Genomic DNA, 21,631 nt, shown 5'->3' with positions numbered 1-21,631 from the left:
GGATAGCAAGAAACATGAGGTATCAAGCACTCTAAAATCACTGTTCAACATTAGCCTACTACTTGGCTTCATGCTTAGTGAATGGAGGACTGCAGTAGTTAATCCTTAGCACAAGGTTTGGCCTTCTACTGACATGGATAACCATAGACCATAAGTCTGACTGGTCTTGTACGTAAACGCATGGAAAGAATGAGAAGTTATGTACCCTACCATAACGTTCCATGTTAGTTGTCTTCTTCTCACCTTCTTTCTTGCTGGTTGGGTTCGGAGTCGAACTTTGGCTCCGACTTGGCCATTTTCTAAAGCTCGAGAGCTACTTACTCGCTCGAGGCCTCCCTATATCCAACAATGCCTGGCACCAGACCCCCAGATCTCATTTGGAAGACCTAGCACCATAATAATACAAGAGGACAACTGTCCCAATAGCAAGACTTCAGCTACAGGGCTGAAGAAAAAGGTAGAGGACATAAATCGGTAAAGACTCAGCCAGTGACAAGACTCGCAGGAGGACTCTTCTCGGTCCATCTAGGCTAGGGGGATGGAGGGTGGGACGCAAGAAAGAAGGTGAGAAGAAGTCAACTAACATGGAAAGTTATGGTAGGTACATAACTTCTTAATGTTAAGTTGTCTCTCTCACCTTCATTCTTGCTGGTTGGGACAGCGTCCCTAGCACCTTAGTCCTGGGTGGCTCATCGGAACAGACTCTTGAGCACAGTGGAACCAAAATCAGCTCTGCTCCTAGAGGCCAGATCCAATTTATAATGTGAAATGAAGGTATGAGGGGTGGCCCATGTGGCCGCCACACAAATGACTTCCATAGGTAGTCTTGATTGAAAAGCTATCGATGTAGCTAAAGCCCTAGTAGAGTGGCCTTTAGGTTTAGCAGGGAATTCTTTATTCCTCAACTGATAAACAACGGTAATAATAGAGGACAACCACCTGGATAAGGTTACTTTAGACACTGGTCGACCCTGCTTACCCTCCGCATAGGACAGGAAGAGTTGGTCTGATTTCCTTATTTGCTCAGTCCTATGCAAATAGAAACGTAATTGCCTATGAATGTCCAACTGGTGTAATTTGTGTTCAGCTTTGTTGGAATAATTTGGAAAAAAGACTGGCAGATCGATGGATTGATTCAAATTATTTTCGGAGGGGACCTTAGGAAGGAACGAAGGATTAGTCCCGAGTGAAACTCTACCCTTATGGAAAACTAGGTAAGGAGGATGAACACAAAGGGCTTGAAGTTCAGAAACTCTCCTCGCTGAAGTAATGGCCACCAAAAAAAAGGGTTTCCAAGTAAGCAATTTCAAGGAACAGGAAGCTGCCGGTTCAAAGGGAGACAGTATCAAGGAAGCTAGGATCAAATTTAAGTCCCACGGAGGCGGGGGATCTCTCACTGGAAGCCTGAGCAAGATTGTTCCTTTCAGAAAGGCTTTGCAAAGCTTATGGGACATGATGTTGGTTTCTGACAGGCCCATATGGAAATTAGAAATTGCCACTAATTGGACTCTAATGGTGGCCAAAGAGGAGCCTGTTTGAAAAAGTTCTGCTAAAAAGTCCAGAACGTTATGGACAGGGGCCGTGAAGGGATCTATATTTCTAGCCTCTGCCCAGAAAGAGAAACATTTCCACTTACTAGCATAAGTCTTCCTGGTTGTAGGTTTGTGCGAAGAAAGGATAATCTCATGCACTGAACTGGAAATACTGGGAAGCCTGGCTAAGGTTGGAAGTGGAGCAACCAAGCAGTGAGGTTGAGAGACTGAAGAGATGGATGCAGCCTGCCCGACTGATGGATCAGGAGGTCCGGAACTGGGTCCAGATTCCAAGGCTGCTCTAGAAGGTGACAATGCAGGAATGGGAACCAGATTTGTCGAGGCCAGTAGGGGGCAATGAGGATCATCCTGTAACCCAGCATGGTAGCTTTCTGAATTAGTTTGGGAATTAGTGGAAAGGGTGGGAATGCATACAGTAGTCTCTGGGGCCAATCGTGAACTAGAGCGTCTCGGGGGAGTGTCCAGGAAGAGGGAAGAGAGTGAAGAAACTGTCGCACTTGCTGTTGAGAGGAGTTGTGAAAAGGTCGCAGCAAGGCTGACCCCATTTGCGGAAGATTTTGTCCACTACTGTCCGGTTGAGAGACCACTTGTGAGGCATGAGAATAGCTCTGCTTAGCCTGTCCGCTATGACGTTGGACTTCCCAGGGATGTGCGTTGCTGTCAGAAACCGTTGAGAGGAGATCGCCCACTGCCATAGTCTGAGTGCTTCTCAACATAAGGGATATGACTTGGTTCTGCCCTGCTTGTTGATGTACCACACTACAGACATATTGTCTGTCTGAATTGCAATGGTCCCAGTGGGTAGAGAGTTCTCAAGAGCTTGCAACGCTAAAAGCACCGCCCTCATCTCCAAGACGTTTATGTGCAAGTGGTACTCGTGGGGTTGCCAGGTGCCCTGGACAGTCCTGCCCTGAAAATGCCCCCCCCCCACCCGATCAGGGAGGCATCCGTGGTCACCGTGGCAACAGGAGGAGGAAGGACAAATGGTCTGCCCTGGGGTACTGATTGAGAGACCATCCACCAAGTCAATTGGTCTTTGCATGAATGTGTGATTATTATTTTGTGAGACAAAGGAAGTTGTTGAAAGGACCATTGGGTGAAAAGCATCCACTGGAGAATCCTCATGTGAAAACGAGCCAGGGGAACTAATAAGATCGCTGCTGCCATGAGACCCAAGGTTTTTAGGACAAATCTGGCCTGAATCTTTCTGCATCCTAATAATACCTGTACATGTCGACAAATGTCTGCCACTCTGTCTACTGGAAGCCTTGCGGACAGATCTTTCGTATTTAATCTTGCGCCTATAAAGGTTAAAGACTGACAAGGCGACAATGCAGACTTTTCAAAATTTATTGAGATACCTAGGTTGGAGCATGTTTAGATGGTATAATCCCTGGCTCTCAGCAATTGATGTCTGGTGGTAGCAGTAAGGAGCCAGTCATCTAGATATGGAAACAGCTGGAATCCTTGCCGTCTCAGGTGAGCGGTAACCACTGCCATGCATTTGGTGAACACCCTGGGGGCTGTGGTGAGACCAAAGGGCAGGGCTCTGAACTGGTAATGACTGGCTCCCAGCCGGAAGCGGAGAAACCTTCTGGAACGCCTGTCCATTTTGATGTGGTAGTATGCATCCTGAAGATCTATGGAGCACATCCAATTGTCCTGACACAAAAAGGGTAGAATGGACTGAAGCGTGACTATCCGGAACTTCATTCTTTAAACAGACTTGTTTAGTCTGCTGAGATCCAAAATGGGTCTCCAGTCCCCTGTCTTTTTTGGTACCAAAAAGAACTTTGAGTAAATTCCGGATCCTTGCCGGTCTGCTGGGACTTGTTGGATGGCCTGTTTTTTTAGCAGTCTTGAAATTTCTTGTACTGCCTGTTCCCGTAGATTGGGTGGAACATCTGGGATGGGGTTGTTTGATTTTAAGGGGGTGTGGACAAATGGGATTTTGTAACCACCGGATATGATAGACTGTACCCATCTGTCTCGAGTGATGAGACGCCAGGCTTCTGGGTACAGAGACAACCTTCCCCCGACTGCCTCCGAAGGCGGACAGCCAGGCAGCCCCTCAGGGGTGCTGGAAGGGCTTGTCAGAGAAAGATTCTCTGCTGCCCTGATTCTGCGGACCCCCTCTGCCCCGCGGGCGGCGTCTATTGTTGTTCCCTCCTCTGCCTCTGGAGGGAAACTCGCCACGTGTGTCAGGCACGGCTCCCTGGGGTTTCCGGAACCACATCTTTCCACTCTTATGACCCTTAGGGTATGGTCTAGAGGGAGTGGAAAAACGGACTCCCACGGCAGAGAGAGTCTTGCCTTCCTGCTCACACCTGGGAAGTGCATCTTTCATCTAAGTTCCAAACAGAGCCGAACCATCAAAGGGGGTGTTGGTGAAAGACGCCTTGAAGGGATCAGCGAAATTACATAACCGCATCCAGGCATGTCTTCTCAAAGCCACGCCTGTGCCTGCGGCTCTACTCGCTCCATCAGCCGCATACGAAATGAGCCTCATGGAGGAGTTAACGATAGAATTAAGAGTCGCCAGCTGGGAGTTTATCTTGTCTTGAGCCCCCGCAGCTGATGGATCTTGCAGAGTATCTCCTAGCTCCTTGAGGAGATCCCTCTGAAGACGGGTGAAGTGGCACAAAACTGGTCTGCCCTTAACCCTTCTGAGGACGAGTCGGTATACTTGGATGCGTTTGGTTCTCGCCCCTCCACCTCCTGGGTGTCTCCGCCTTTCGATCCATTAATGGAAGTGGTGGCTCGAAAGGTGTGGTCAGCTCAGGACACACTGGAACCAACCCCCCGCAGGCCCACTAAGTTTATTACGGCTTTTCAAGATAAACAGTTTTTGACAAAGGGTGTCCCCGTTGATGCCATGGTGGTAGCAGCTGCCATGAAAAAGGAGTTGGCTGACTCTTCTGTACCTGTCCATCCCCCTAATAAAGAGATGGATCGGCTCCACACCAATCAGTAAAGAATGAATGGCAAGATTAAACAGCTTCACATTTAAAGTTATATACTTATTGTAATAATAGATGTGTGTCCCATTTTCGTCTGATTCAAAGTTTGGGTCGTCAGATCTGACCTTTGCACCTTCTGCTAGCGCTTTGGATCTGAAGCTCTGACTCCTCCCCTACTCATAAATCCCTTCTCCCTTCTAATCTACCTCAGTTTGAGTTTGCTGGCTTGCTCCAAATTGTAGATCTTTTCCTAAATAATTTGTAGAAACCTGCAGGTGTCAAGGCTAACATGCTTGCTAATACCTCAGTACAATTAAAGTAACTTTTGAGCAAACAGGGTCTTTGTCAAGGCCTGTCTGAGCACCAGAATTTTACAGGATGTTGAACTGGATGGAAATGAGACAACACAGATTTATGGTTATGGTAAGTACATAACTTTCATATCTGATGTATATTTATGCCTGATTCAATGTTTGGGACAAACTCTCATGCTGCTTAACAGACACCTGGGTAGTATCAAGGAAGGACATTCCTGAGTATAGTGGAACCAAAAGATGCGCAAGCTCTGGATTCCATGTTCAGTTTGTAATGAGATATAAATGTGACCATGTTGCTGCTACACAAATGTCATCAATGGGAAAGCTCTTCACAAATGGTGTAGAAGAAGATACTGCCCTGGCGGAAATGGCTTTTGATTTCATGTGTAGGGATAAACCCCAGTTATAGTATATAAAGGAAAACAGATACACATTTAGAAATCATGACTTTTGATATATTTCTTGCCAATTTTTCTTCAGAAATGGATACAAACAGTTGATCTGACTTTCTTATATCCTTGGTATGATGCAAGTAGAACCTGAGGTATCTGTGAACATGTAGTGTGGGCAGATCTTTCCCTTTGTTAGAGAAATTGGTAAAAAAGACTGTCAAATCAATATACTGATTCAAACTTGCTTTGGACGTCACCTTTGTAAGAAAATTATTTGTTCTCATGGTTACTCTTGCCTTTGGTGAAAATGAGGAAAGGTGGTTTGCATGGCAGTCAATCTAATTCAGAAATCCACCTAGCAGATGTAATTGCAATCAAAAATGGTCTTCTAAGAGAGATACTTAAGATCTAGTGACATAACCAGTTCAAAACATTTCTGAGTTAGGGATTGAAGCATAACCATGATGTCCCATGGGGGAACTGGATCCCTAAATGGGGATCTTTGCAGATTCAAAGAGAGGCAATGGAAGCATCATTAGGCCCTATGTGAAAATTTGAGAAAGCAGCCTTTTGTTCTTGGACAGCAGAAGTGCTAGATCCTTGGTGAAATGTTCTGAAAGAAAATCCAAGATTAATAGAAGAGGAGCAGAGAAGAGATCCAGTCCCCTCGATGAGGCCCACATAGAAAATCTTTCCCACTTACTTGCTTTGGTAAATCTTTTTGTTTGACTGTTTTTGTGAGGAAGAAATAATGTGAACCACTGATGAGAAAAGCCTGGCATCTCTGGCTATCATTAAAATTGAAGAAACCATGCGGCCAACTTTAGGGTTTGCAGATCCGGTAGGGACAACAATGAGGAGTAATTCAGAAGATCCAGATTGGATTCGGCACCCATGGTGAATGTATTAAATGAGACCAAAGGAAGGGGAACCAAACCTGCTGGGGCAAAAAAGGATCAAGGAGTATCACCTTAGTCTTGCACCTTGTGGTTTTCAGAATTTATTTTGTCAAGAGTGGTATTGGTGGAAAGGCATAGAGGAGATCCATAGACCAGTTGTGGACTGGAGTATCTCTCGGTGACCGTCCCTGTGGAGGGATGCTGGCAAAGTAACTGATGCACTTATTGCTTAAGTATGAGGCAAAAAGGTCACAGCAAGGTTGGCCCCAGCAGCTAAAAATTTCCATTGCCACTGTCTGAGTGATTACTTGTGAGGCAAACAGGATCAACCTGCTCAATGTGTCCACTAGTACATTCGCCATCCTGGATATGTGAATTGCTACCAGAAAAAGATGGGAAGACCTGGACTCCTGGCAAAGTGGATATGATAATGTTCCCCCTACTTTGTTGATGTATCATACCACTGACATATTGTCCATCTAGATGGATATCACTTCCTTGGGGAGGTAGTCCTGAAAAGCTGGCAATGTTAGGAGGACCACAGTCATCTCCAAGATACTGATGTGAAGGTTGGCCTATTCAGGTGAACAAATACCTTGAATTTCCTTCCCCTCAAAATGCCAGTCATCTAGATATGGAAAAACCTGGATCCCTTGCAGCTGGAGATGAGCTACTACCACTGCCATAGTCTTGGTGAACACCTTGAGGGACTGTGGTGAGACTGAATGGCAGTGCTCTGAACTGAAAATGACTGGCTCCCAGCATTCCTTTCAATTGCCCAGATTTTTGCAGAATGTCCAGACTTTTGCCTCATATTTTTATCCTGTTCCTCATAAAATGTGTGGTTTCCTGGCAAAACACTGTAAAGAGCTGAGGATTAAGCTCACTAAATGACAACATACATTTGAGTTGCAGACTTCATATCCTTCAGAAAATCCATGCTAACACAAATCCTGTTATTCTAGCAGCTTTCTAAGTTTATAAGCGCAACATTTAAAATGTGCCTCTATTTTTGGCACTTTGTCCCCCCATTTTGCCAGGCTTTGCCCTGATCTCTTGTGCTAAGAGGTTGAGAGGTATGGCCCCCAGCCGCAAATGCGGAAATCAACTGAATCGCCTCTGTGTGTTTATATGATAGTAGGCATCCTGAAGATCTCTAACACATCCAATTATCCTTCAACAGATGTAATGTGGACTGTAGCATGACCATCCGGACTTTGTCTCACAAATTGATTCAGGTGGCCAAGGTACAAAACTGGATTGAGGTCCCCTGTTTTCTTTGGAACTGAAAAAGAATAGAGTAGACTCCAGGTCCTAACTGGTCTGTGAGACCTGTTGGATGACTATTTTCTAGCAACTTTGAGACTTTTGTTGCTGTAGATTCCAGCTGATTGGGTGGAATATCGGGACTCTTTAATCTCTTTAGTGGTGGGTTTTAAAAAGGGAATGTTGTAGCCTCTGGTGATTATCCATAGCATCCAAGAATCCACATTAATATTTTGCCAGGCTTATAGGGTTAAGCACCCCCCTACTGACTCCATAGTGCAGTAGCCAAGTAACTCTTCAGGAGCACTGATAGGGCTTCTTGATGAAAGGACCATGAAAACCCTGATCATGTGGTCAGCCTCTGCCCCTGGGTGAAGTCTATTCAAGTTACCTCCCCTTCTGCCTGGGGGGGGGGGACTGTCTGTCTGTCTCCAGGAGTGTCTTGCTGAAAAGCCTCTGTAATTTTCTGAGCCACATTTTCTTACCACCCTTTTGGTTTCTAAAAGGAAACCTCTGAGGGGTGGAGAAACAGATTCCCACTGCAGACAGGGTCTTACCATCCTGCTCACTGCTAGTACGCATTTCTTTAACTTTTGGTCTGAATAGGGTGGAGTCATCAAAAGGGAGACCAATAAAGGATATCATGAAGTCACAGAACCACAACCAGGCATGGTGATGCATGATAATGCTTGCATCAGTTGCTCTTGCTATACCATGTGCAATGGTAGAAATCAGGAGCATAGCTACAAGGTAGACAAATGGGTGTCCACTGTTTTTCGAAAATCTGGTGGCAACTTACCCAAGACAGACTTGGAAATCTCCTTGGACAAATCCCTCTAAAAGAGAGTCATATGTGCAAGGTAGTTCAGTGCTCTAAGTGTAAAAGTTGCTGAAGCATAAACTTGTCCTCCTAGTCTGTCCCATGCCCTGGACTCCCTGTTGGGGGGGGGGGGGGGTGTGTGAACAGAAGAACTCTCTTTCAGACAGGGTCCTTCCATGCCCTCTGTGCTATGAGATCTATTACAGCATATGTGGGTGCCACCCAGGAGGATTCAGATGAGCCACTTCCAAAACCTTTGAGGAACGCAAATTTGTCTCAGTGGACAAATCCCCTTTCTGCTGCATCAATTATAGGATTTCTCTGAAAGTGAAATCTACTGGGGGGGTTGATCTAGGGGAACCTTTACCTTCATCCAAATCCATGTCTTCACTGACAGACTCAGGAGAGTCCAAGTGCTTCCATTTGCATGTCTGTTTCTTAGGAATTTGTCTTCCAGGTTCTTCTGGAGACAGGCCAGAATCAGACTGGGAACTTCAGTGTTGAGTACCATTGAAGGTTATAAGTTCTAACTGTCCCTGTTGATCAGAATAAGAAGTCACAGGATCCATTGGAAATCAGGACAGATCCAAATTCGAGGTCTGCAATTGCCTTTTTGGTCCAACCAAAGCCTTTCAACAGCCCTGAAGGCAGGTGCAGCAACTAGAACTGAAGAAGCATTCCCCCTGTCAAAAGACATGGGAATTCTTCATTGTCTAATTGAGGCAGACTCCGAGGATTACATCAGACCAGAGCTATCGAGTGTCAAGTCCCTGAGACGAAGATATGGCTCTAAATACCTTGAAGTTGACTCCACCATCTAGAACCTGACACCAACAATACAGCCCCAAGACTCATCTTGCTTTGATAGAATCAGGGTTGAGACAGCAAGGTAATAGACACTAAAGTTCCCTGAACTATTAGATCTGGTTGAGGTGCGCTGAAGATTTTGAACCCATGGGAGCCAGATCCAAAAGGTGAGCCAGTACCCCAGAAAAAGGTGACTGGGTCAGTGGATTTGTATCTGGGGCTGTTTTCAGGGATGGCACCTGGAGGACTTCTAATTGGATCTGTGTCCTTAAGAATTTTCTCATCATATGGTTAACATCCATTTCAGTGAGACAGGATCAGACAGACCTCAATGATGAGGCTATCTATGAAGGTCTGGAAAGATGTTTCTCCTACAAAATAGGTGAATGGAGCCAAGGGCTGACTGGCTTTGGTGAAAATCTAGCACAGACAGAGGGAGTTTGGACCAGGCTAGCTGATGGATCCAAATGCCTTGGGGTTTTAGGTACTGGTCCTGAAGGACCAGTTGGATCCTGGAACATTTTCCTCAATTTTTCAGATCTCTTTTCCGCCAACTTTTTCTCCTCTGATCTTTTTTCTGTACACTTTTTCTCTCTGCTTTATTTTAGACATGTCTCTTTCCTTCTCTTTCCTTTTTTCTGTCGTACTGCTAGGGGAGACTGAAGATGGCCTAGATTTACAAGACATAGCTAGAGAGGCAGAAGATGGAAACCATGTCTAAGGGTCTAATCCTTTTTGAAATAAGTTTCTCTTTCCTACCTTGAACAGCCCTAGATGCAAAGACAGCACAAATGTCACAGTCAGCCATTTAAACAATACACACAAAGAGACTGCAAGTCTTGGTCAAGGATTTTTGTGTCTGTAAACTGAGCACTTTTTAAAGCCTTGAGGTTTGGCTGGCATCAGAAAAATTACTACAACACAGTAATCAAAAATGTTTAAGACAGTTAAGACTAATTGTAATAGAACTATCACACTTCTTATCCTATTAAGTAAGCTATAATATCAAAGAACTATCAAGAAAACGCACCAACAAACACTTAACAGCTAACCTGAGACTAACTATAAACCTACAACATCCTAAATTACCTAAAACTGTAAACTACACTAAATATTCTAAAGTAAGGAGTGAAAGAGATGCAAAATAGAGAAAAACACTTTCAGTTATGAAAAACTGAGCTTTCAGACGCGCATCTGAATTATTCAGGCAGCAATCGAGATCTGAGGTAGATTAGAAGAGAATTATCGGTAAGGGAGGAGTCACAGCCTTGGATCTAAAGCTCTGAAAGAAAGTGTCAAGGTCGGATCCAATTGGATCAGACAACCCAAATGTTGAATAGGCTGAAAATAGACATTGGATCTATATTATTTTTTTTAAATAACTACAGAAGTGTCTTCCTAATAACAAGAAATTACATACAACCCACAGGTGAACAACCACAAAGACATTGGGGGGAAAGCAGTCAACTTCCCCAACAGTGGAGAGAGAGAGAGAAAGAAAGAGACAGAGAGGGAGAGAGACAGATAGAGATGGGGGAAGAGAAAAACTAAAGACAAAGCTAGGCAATATCAAGAATTTAAACCACAAGATTTAAAGGCTGTGACCCTGAAAAGACATTTAGACAAAATTATCACTAATCTGAACACCCAGTAGCTGAGCCGTGGTGAACGTGTCTGTCCTCTAGTGCTGCAACAGAGATCGGAGGGTTGTTAGGGTGGCAGAGCATTGTGGAAAGAGAAGCAGAACTTGAGCCTTGGAACTAAAAGTATAGTTGCTGGCCTTGAATCTGTAAGGATTGGATATACCCATCTTTTGAGTTGAACAGAAAAGACATCAGATCAATTTTTCCAACATGAAATTTGATCCCAAGCTGGAGTGAGCTCTTTAAGCAAGAGCTTCAACAAAAGGACACCTTTGAGAAACGTCTTACAAATCTGTAGTGACACCAGGGATTAAGATTTCATTCCCTGCCGACAGCCTGAAATGCCAGCTAAGTGTGCTTTTATCACTGAATAATTAGAACCCTGATCAAGCACATCAATTAAGAACCATAAAGTGACAGAGACATGAGCTGATTATGTATTTATGCCTTGGTTAGTTGCCCAAACAGAAAACTTTGTCTATTTGTTATGGCAAATTTCCTTAGTAGCTGTTTTTGAGAGGCTGTGAGGATTTCCAGATTGCCAGATTTGCTACTGGCACACCCTACCGGACTCACCACTGCCTCAACCTAAATTTCTTAGGAAGGCTGGAACTGCCTTACCTACTGCAGTTCAATCAACTCATAGTAGCCCATAAAGGTCTCTACTGGCCAGAAAATACATTTGCACTAAAAAATATAATCCGCCCCTACAGTAACACCCACCCACTCATCCACCAGACTCCTAGTTCAAATAGTCAAATCCAACCATTCTGCTGGAGACTCGCTATTTGCCAACTCTGTTGGTAAAACATGGAACTCACTTCCAGCAGACCTGACTTTAGAACCATCGCTAACCTTATTCAAAAACAAACTCAAGAATTACCTCAAAACACACTGGTTATGTCCTTACTCTAACCTTGACTAGTGTTCTCTCTATTTCTCTTGCCTCCATTTTTAGAAATAGTTTTTTTTTTCATACCAGGAAGGGTAAATTGAATAAACTGCCACTCATTGTGTCATTATCCTGAATGTTAATATGCACATATTATCTCTATTTAATACTTGTACTGCTCAAGTTTGCAACATGTATGTAACTACTACTTACTAAAAGTTTTTTTGTGTGTATGCATGTAACTACTATTTACTAAAAGTTTCTTTATGTGTATGTGTATTATGAACCTTGGAGCTTTTCTTCCCGGGCCTCCGTTGAAAATGGACATGTATCCAATCGGACTATCCCGGTTGACAAATGTAAAATAAATAATTTTGACAACCTGAACCAGGTTACATCCCTGGTCATTAGAGGAAATAATGAAACCATGCTGTTGGTCTTAGGGAATGAATAATTCCCAGGGTGTGTAGATGGCCTGCCTTTGTTCAGCGGGATAACCTTTGCAGTTCTCTATTCATTAAGCATGAATCATGTTTGGAGACTGTGGTTAAATTGTTTATAGTTGTCCCAATAATTCATACGTCGTGTTATTAAGGAGGTATTTGGAAATATTATTCGGATGTACTGATGCAGTGTTTTTGGCCTTGAAGAGTGCCTTGAGCAGCTTCTGTATAGTGATAGGTGGTGGGAGTTATCGGTGTGAGTACTTCCTGAGGGGCATCTGGCAGGGTGAGGGGGTAAAACTGGAGCTATATTCAGTGGACAGAGGTTTGCTATATCTTTCAGCTCCACATCTTCTTCTCTTTTGGCTGTTCCCATTAGGGGTCACCACAACGGATCATCTGTTTCTATATCTTCCTGTCCTCTGCATACTGCTCAGTCACACCAACCGCCTGCATGTCCTCTCTCAGCACATCCATAAACCTTATCTTAGGTCTTCCTCTTTTCCTCTTACCTGGCAGATCCATCCTTACCATCCTTTTCCCAATATACCCATCATCTCTCCTCAGCACATGTCCAAACCAACGCAATCTCGCCTCTCTGACTGTCTCCTGAGCTGACCCTCTAATATACTGATTCCTAATCCTGTCCATCCTTGTCACACCCAGTGCAAATCTTAACATCTTTAACTCTGCCACTTCCAGCTCTGACTCCTGCCTTTTTGTCAATGCCACTGTCTACAACCCATACAACATAGCTGGTCTCACTACCCTCTTGTAGATCTTCCCTTTCACTCTTACTGGTACCCGTCTGTCACAAATCACTCCTGACACTCCTCTCCACCCATTCCACCCTGCCTGTACTCTCTTCTTCACCTCTCTTCCACACTCACCATTACTGAACTGTTGATTCCAAGTACTTAAACGCATTCACCTTCACCAACTCTACTCCCTGCATCCTCACCATTCCTCTATCCTCCCTCTCATTCACACACACATATTCTGTCTTAGTCCTGATGACATTCACTCCTCTCCTCTCTAGAGCATATCTCCACTTCTCCAGGATCTCCTCAACCTGATCCCTACTCTCACTACAGATCACAATGTCATCTGCAAACATCATACTCCATAGGGCCTCCATGTCTGATCTCGTCTGTCAACCTGTCCATCACTATTGCAAATAAGAAAGTGCTCAGAGCTGATCCTTGATGTAATCCCACCTCCACCTTAAACGGATCTGTCACTCCCACTGCAGACTTCACCACTGTCATACTACCCTCGTACATATCCTGTACCACTCTTACATACTTCTCTGCCACTCCTGACTTCCTCATACAATACCACAACTCCTCTCTAGGCACCCTATCATATGCTTTCTCCAAGTCCACAAAGACACAATGCAACTCCTTCTGACCTTCCCTATATTTCTCCATCAACAGTCTCAGTGCAAACATCGCATCTGTCGTGCTCTTTACTGGCATGAAACCATACTGCTGATCGCTAATCATCACCTCCCTTCTTAACCTAGCTTCCACTACTCTTTCCCATAACTTCAAGCTGTGACTGATTAGTTTTATCCCTCTGTAGTTATTACAACTCTGCACATCACCCTTATTCTTAAATATAGGTAACAAAACACTTTTTCTCCACTCCTCAGGCATCCTCTGACTTTCCAAGATTTTATTAAACAATCTGGTTAAGAACTCCACTGCCATTTCTCCTAAGCACCTCCATGCTTCCAATAGTATGTCATCTGGACCAACAGCCTTTCCATTCTTCATCCTCTTCATAGCTGTCTGTACTTCCTCCTTGCTAATCTGTTTCACTTCCTGATTCACTATCCCCACATCATCCAACCTTCTCTCTCTCATTCTCTTCATTCATCAGCCCCTCAAAGTACTCTTTCCATCTGCTCAACACACTCTCCTCGCTTGTGAGTACATTTCCCTCACTATCCTTTATCACCCTTACCTGCTGCACATCTTTCCCAGCTCGGTCCCTCTGTCTAGCCAATCGGTACAGGTCCTTTTCTCCCTCTTTAGTGTTCAACCTTTCATACAACTCTCCATATGCCTTATCCTTAGCCTTCGCCACCTCTCTCTTCACCATGCTCCTCATCTCCTTATACTCCTGTCTATTTTCTATCTCTCTGACAATCCCACTTCTTCTTAGTCAGCTTCTTCCTCTGTATACTCTCCTGTACTTCCTCATTCCACCACCAGGTCCCCTTGTCCTCCTTCCTCTGTCCAGATGTCACACCAAGCACCTTTCAAGCTGTCTCCCTTACCATCTCTGCTGTAGTTATCCAGCTATTCAGTAACTCTTCACTGCCTCCCAGTGCCTGTTTTAACTCTTCCCTGAACTCCAGCTCACAATCACCCTTTTTCAACTTCCACCATTTGATCTTTGGCACTGCTCTCACACTTGTCCTCCTCTTCTTGATCACCAACATCATCCTACAGACCACCATTCTATGCTGCCTAATTACACTTTTCCCCTGTCACCACTTTACAGTCTCCAATCTCCTTCAGACTGGCCCTCCTGCGTAGGATATAATCCACCTGTGTGCATCTTCCTCCACTCTTTTACGTCACTCTATGCTCCTCCCTTTTCTTAAAATACATATTCACCACAGCCATGTCCATCCTTTTCTCAAAATCCACTACCATCTGACCTTCTGCATTTCTCTCCTTAACACCATACCTGCCCATCACTTCCTCATCCCCTCTGATCCCTTCACCAACATGCCATTGAAATCCACTCCAATCACCAGTCTCTCACCCTTGGGTGCACTCACCACCACTTCATCCAACTCACTCCAAAATTCTTCTTTCTCATCCATTGCACACCCAACTTGTGGAGCGTATGCACTAACAACATTCATCATTACACCATCAATTTCCAGCTTCATAAACATCACTCTATCATCCAACACTCTTTTCACCTCCAAAACACTCTTGTCATACTGTTCCCTTCAGGATAACCCCTACCTCATTTCTCCTCCCATTCACACCATGATAGAACAATTTGAACACGTCTCCTATACACCTGGCCTTACTCCTCTTCCATCTGGTCTCTTGCACACACAATATATCAACCTTCCTTCTCTTCATCATATCAGCCAGCTCCCTCCCTATACTAGTCATACTGCCGACATTCAAAGTTCCTATGCTTACTACTACACTCCTAATTTTCATCCTCTCTTTCTGCTTTTGGGCATGCCTTCCTCCTCTTCTTCTCCTTCTCCTCCTTTGGCCAGCAGTAGTCCAATTTCCACCAGCACCATGTTGGCTAACAGTACTGGTGGCGGCCATTGTTAACCCGGGCCTCGACCGATCCGGTATGTAAATCTGTATCGTTGTCCGCATATGTTATTTGGCAGAGGTTTTACACCGGATGCCCTTCCTGACGTAACCCTCCCCATTTATCTGGGCTTGGGACCGGCACGAAGAACTGCACTGGCTTGTGCATCCATATACATGGCACCATTTGCAATTAATTCAGTACATTGCTAAGTACTGCCTTTAAAGTTATAGATATAGCTGAAGAAAGCTTTGAGATTGTCCTTGACCTGGAACAGTAATTTTACCTCAAATTTGGCTTTAGTGGACTTTATTAGCCCCCTAAGTTGCTGGCTAACGAGGGATTTGTTTTACTTCGATGGGCACTGTAATTCCTAATTTTTGCCATGAATTTCTTCCTTTTGTTATACAATCTACTGATACTGGGATTCCACCAGGATGGCTTGTTTTCTGAGTTGATCCTGTGCTTAAATCCAAGTAGATACAGCTGTCTCTATCCAGCCGTTAATATGATTATATAGGGTTTCTGTGAATGATTCAGCATAAGCAGTGGTGTTTATCAGAGTTTGGGGGAGGAGGTGTACTTGAAATTTTGTCAGGGTGTCAGTAGTAGGAAGTTTGTTCTATAATAATTCATAAAAGTTCCATGGTTGATCAGTGTTCTTTGCTTTACCTTTACTTCAAAGGAGACAGCTTTATGGTCTGACATGACTAGAAAGGGCATTAAACTAAGGAGGGTGCAACATACTGCCACTTTTGTGAGGACCAGGTCAAGGATGTTTGAACCCTTAGTGGACATACAGGCTAACTGGTCTAAGGTGTTTGCATTTATAAAGTCTAGGAATCTTTGGGTCTGCATGCTAGGGGTCTTGTACAATTCCCATTTTATTCTGGAGTAGTTAAAATCACCCATTAGTATTGTGTTAAGTTAAATAGGAAGCATTTAAAATACATGTAAGTACGTATTATGTTTTTTTCTGGGTCATAAAAGGGGACCTATAACTTGCACTGATATGGCAAGCTGTCCCTGTGGGAGGGGATAAGAAAAGAAAAAGCTGGAGCATTTGCTTTTGGTCGGGTGGGGGGGGGGGGGTTACAGCAAGAATTCCACCAGCTGATGAATGGACCACTCAGAATGTATCAACAGCACTGAGTCAGCTTGCCTGCAAATAGGTTCACAGATACTTACTTAGGCTATTAATCCGTGAAGATCTTAAGAATCTTAGACTTACATTCCCATACTAGTTTTTAGGCTTTCTATTTTACATATAAATAACCCACATGGGGGCCGAACACTGATATGTTGGGACAGTTGCACATTTCCTCTATCCATGAGGGACAAGGGTCCTAAACTGGGGCGTGAATTTGCAGTTACATTTCCATTCATCCTAATTACATTTGAGTAGAATAAGAGAAGTACTTTGCTTTATGTAGAGTGGAAGACTCTTCCACAGAAGTTCTATTCTCTGTGATACATATATCTCCAACATGTTCTATTTATTTTGCAAAACAGACTGAGATCCTTTGAGCATACAATTGGATCTGTGAGTGTGTAATAGAGCTTCAACCCATCCTATTCTGTCAAAACTTATATGCAAGGTATAGGTCACCTCTCAGTAGCCTGCATGATACCAAGAACAGGGACAAGGCTGTGAGAATAGTCTGTAAAATCTTTTTTCAGTTTGGACCCTTTATTTTTTAGTGAGAAAGCCCTGAGCACACAGTATTAATTTTGCTGGTGGAGAAGGCATATCCAGTACTTCCTGAACCTGTTTTCTTAGAGACACCATGCAATGCCATGGTAAGGAAGCCACTTGTGTAATTGTGTTCAACTCTGTTCCTATGAATTCTAGGTTTTGTACAGGGATCAAGTTTGATTTTTAAAGATTTATCATAGATGCTCAGATGTTTGAAGATCTTTACCAGATAGTTTCTGGATTGAGGCAGTAGATGCTTTGTTGGTGCTGTGAGGATCCAATCATCTAGATAGGGAAACACCTGGAATCCTTTTAGCCTCAGGTGAGCCACTATCACTGCCAAACATTTGGTAAACACCCAGGGGGCTGTGGTGAGTCCAAAATGCAGTGCTCTGAACTGGTAATGACTGGCTCCCAGCTGAAAGTGCAGGTGTTTTAAAGAGCATCTGTCTATTTTGATGTGATAGTACGCATCCTCCTGTAAGCTCCACTAAGCACATCCAATCATCCTTACATAAAAAAAGGTACAATGGACTGGACTGTAACCATTCAGAACTTTGACTTCTTGACAAACTGATTCAGATTACCGAGGTCTAGAATAGGTCTCAGATCGCTTGTTTTCTTTGGCACTAAAAAGAAGCAAGAATAAGTTCCAAATCCTCTTTGTTCAGTTAGGACATCTTGGATGACTCTTTATCTTAGAAGTTTTTGGACTTCTTAAATAGCATACTCCCTCTGACTGCGTGGTACGTCGGGAACTTTTCTCCTGGGACATGGAGGATGAAAGGCAAAGGAAGTGTAATAGCCTCTGGATGTAATGTTTAGCATCCAGGAGTTGTTCATTATGTTTGTCCAAGCGTCTAGGTGCAAGGATAGAAGCCCCCCCCCCCCCGACTGCCTCCAGAATAGAACAGTCAGGCAGTGCTTCAGGACTACTGATAGGGTTGGTCAAGAAAGGGGTCCCTGAAACTCTGATTTTGCAGACCCCGTCTGCCTCTAAGATGGTGTCTGCCATTAAAACTTCCTCCTCTGGAGGAGTTGTCGCCGCATGGGTCCTGGAAAGATCCTTGAGACTTTCTGAACCAAGTTTTCTTCCTCCTTGCTGATTCCTTGTGAAGATCCTTTGAGGGGTAGAAAACTTGATCCCCATGGCAGACAAGGTCTTTCCCTCCTGTTAACTGTGGGTTAAGTGTGTCTTTCACTGATGGTCCAAACAAGGAAGAACCATCAAAGGGGACATTAATAAATGACTCCTTGAAGGGCTCTGCAAAGTCACAAAGCTGCATCCAGGCCTGTCACCTAATGGTTATGCCTGCACCGGCTGCCTGCGAGGTACCTTCCGCTCTGTGCGATATCAACCTCCTCAAGGAATTTGCAAGGAAAAAGATAGTATCCAGCTGGGGAGAAACTTTCTTCAAGTCCTCCACCAATATGGTCTCTGCAAGAGAGTCAGTTAGCTCCTTCACCAAATCTCTGCACATGGCTGAAATGTGCCAAACAGTTTAACAGCCTCAGAGCAAAGGTAGCTAAGGCATATACGTGATTTTCATGTCTGTCCATTGCCTGAGACTCCTTATTCGGCAGATGGACAGTGGAGCTTTGTTGGGCTAGCTCCTTCTTTGTGACTGCTGCAACAGCAGCAGCATCTCCCAGGATACCTTTGCTCCAATGGAGACGATGGGCTGAGAATCTTATTGGGGCACTTGGGAATAGGCTCGACCATGTCTGGTTCCTTCCAGGCCCAGTGGGAGACTAAATCTATCAGGGCATCTGCCACAGGAGACACCCAGGACATAGATGGGCCCGCCCTGAAGATCTCCAGGTACACCAATTTGTCAAAAGGAGGTTGGGAGGACGAGTCACCTTTCTGCCTAAGGAGTTTCAGGATGTCTCCAAAGGAGACATTATCAGGTGGTGATCGGGGGGGATCCTTCTCCCTCATTGAAGTCAGTGTCCTCTGCGACAGAGTCCACAGGGGTGTCTATGTGCCTCCTTTTACACTTCTTCTGAGGGACCTCCTCTGTGGTGTACTCCGAAGAGGTATTGGAAGAAGGGGGGACTTCCTGGGGGAAGTGGTTTGGAGGCTCCTCAGGGCAGGCTGACCTATAGCAGGCATGATGGGCTCAGTGCTCAGATCTGATGAAGGGTGGGGCAGACTCTGGGGGGTGAGGAGATGCTTTTCTAATCCTAGAGAAAGCCCTTTTTTGCAACCCAGAAAGCTGACAGACCCAACAAAACCCTCTCCTCTCCCTCAGAGCCAAAGATTACAAAGGAGAGAAAGCAGAGCCAACCATGGATCCAAGACCTCCCAAAAGAATTGGACCTGAGCTGTCAAGGGCCAAAGCTCTGAGAGGAAGTGAAGGATCTGACAAAGTCAGAGCCAAAGGCAACCCCCCCCCCCCCGAGCCGACACTGACATCTCAGATCCGGGACAGACTCTGATCCGAAAGGAAGGGGGCAGGGCTGGTCAGTGACAGTCAGAATAGAGGAAGGAAGCTTCCTTGGATCTGACCTCGATTATCTTGGGAAACCAGGGTCTTGAGTTTCTGAAACCAAGGGATGGATTGGAATAGGAGTCAGCAAAGTAGGGGATGGAACACTCACGGATCCTAGATGGGACAAATATGGTATGACCCCTATCTGGATCTACACCCTGGGGAACTTCTGCATCATCCTCCCCATATCGGCCTCAGTGAGACTTCCAAAGATCTGGAGGAGGATGCCAAGGAAGCATGCCTGGATTTGTTTGGTGTCTGAAAAACTTTTACTGGAAGAACTGGTGAGACTGGTTCTACTTGAAAAGTAGGTAGTCAAGTTCAAAATAGTATCACCAAAAGATAATATATCTAAAGGAGAATCAACAGAAAGGGTCTCTTCATCTTCTGACTCATACCTTGCTGGTAATCAGATCTGTCAGAATAAGCCAAAATCTCCACCTCAGAAGAAGGATCCTCTTCTTCTGAAGACATAACTCTCCTTATCTTCTGAGGATTTGAATGACTAGTAGAAAAAAAGGGAGACTATTAGAGTTTAAACAGCCCTTGAGAAAAGTTATACTACTCTTGCTGTGGATCAGGTGGAGAAACAGTAAGAGGAGGAGTTGCATTGCTTTGTTTAATGCTTCCTCTTTTTTGGAATGTCAGCTGAAATTATGTGTAGAACAGTAGATTCCAGATGTACCTCAATAAGTGCATAGAGGATGCCTTCTCAAATAAGGATCTGTGGATGATGCCTTCTGGTCCCTATGAAATTATTAGCTAAGGTTTCCCCTTCATGGCCTTGCTGGCCATCTGATCAGTACAGTAGGATTTGCCTATAAGCAGTGCATTGCTGGCCTCCAGAGGGGTTGCAACAGCAAACAGCAATAGAAACTAAGCAGTCTGAGGGCTCATCCTGCTCTTCGGCAGAGATGTCCAAGTCCAACCATACAGCACAAACTCTGAAGGCTTAGGCTTCTTGATTTTCCTTTGCAGCTGCTGTGGGATGTTAAAAAGACAAGACTCGGAAGCTATCCTATCTCACGTTGCTCCTTATGCCTGCTGTTCTTTATGAATGTATTCAGAGATGTTCAATGACTTGAAAGTCTTAGGGATGAAGGATTTACAAATGCAACATTTCCTAAAGTTGTGGTCAGGACATAGGCAAAATAAGCACTTAGAATAATGATCAGAATCTGCCTACCACAGTCACATTCATCTCTTTTCACTGACATAAAAATATTACCAAATTAGTCAGTGAAACAAGAAGAGTCTCCAACAGGGATATTTATCTGCCCACAAAGACAGGAAACTGGCACAAGCCATATATGTCTGACAGACCAAATGGAGAGATACACTCTCTTCTCAATCTGGCAGCAAGTAAGTTATGAGGAACTTTGTGCCTGTAAGTCCCTTATGTACTAGCTGCTAGCACATATGCCCGCAGGTCATGAGTCAGATGTGTGGCATAAGAGGAAGGCACTCAAGCTTTGGTATACTGGCTAGACAAATCATAACCTTGGCAGGATGCTTCCCCACTAGTTAGCAAAACAGGAACTGTGATCAAATGAAGGACCATGATAGATAAAATATTTAGGTGTAGAGATTAAAAAGATTCTGTACTGGCAGCTAAGGATACGTGGGAAGAAACTAATTGGAAGACAAAATAAAAATCAAGAAAATTTATACAAATTATTATGTACAAGGATAGTAAGATAATTCTTTTAGTCCATTCAGTCATATATGCAGGTCAGGAATATCTATCAACCAAAGGAGACGTTGTAGATGACAATTAACAGACAGACAAAGGAATTCATTGGGAAGGGGAAGAGGGCAAGACTTAAGTGGGATAAGTTGATTCTCACCATAGACTAAGAACAAGGTGGTTTAGGATTACCTGATTTGAAGGAACACTTTAAAGAGACACAGTTAAGGCTCATATACATAACTTAAGCAGAAGGGTATAAATCAAAGTGGAAAAAGTGTATGATAGAAAAGGGGTGGACCCACAGATAAATACAGACAAGGTTTTGAAAGTTAAGTCCCTAAGGAAAATACTAATAACCAAACAACTGTAACTAACTAGTCAAATACATGCCTGCTATTTGCTAGAAAGTGGTTGTGACTTCCCCCAAAATAGAAGTCCTTGTATTCTAAGGACCACTT

The 21,631-nt window shown here is 44.1% G+C and overlaps 1 protein-coding gene across 2 annotated transcripts in view; it reads right to left on the bottom strand.

Moving 5' to 3' along the window:
• The window catches only part of CFAP251 (cilia and flagella associated protein 251), a 2,280,288-nt gene that overhangs the window by 1,725,378 nt on the left and 533,279 nt on the right, over positions 1 to 21,631 (bottom strand). The gene's annotated exons all lie outside the window — the stretch shown is intronic.

This window comes from Protopterus annectens, chromosome 4.part0 (genome assembly GCF_019279795.1).
Source record: "Protopterus annectens isolate FY-2018-M chromosome 4.part0, PAN1.0, whole genome shotgun sequence".
NCBI lineage: Eukaryota > Metazoa > Chordata > Ceratodontiformes > Protopteridae > Protopterus > Protopterus annectens.
The sequence above is the reverse complement of the archived record's forward strand: the minus strand, read 5'-3'. Positions and strand labels throughout refer to the sequence as shown.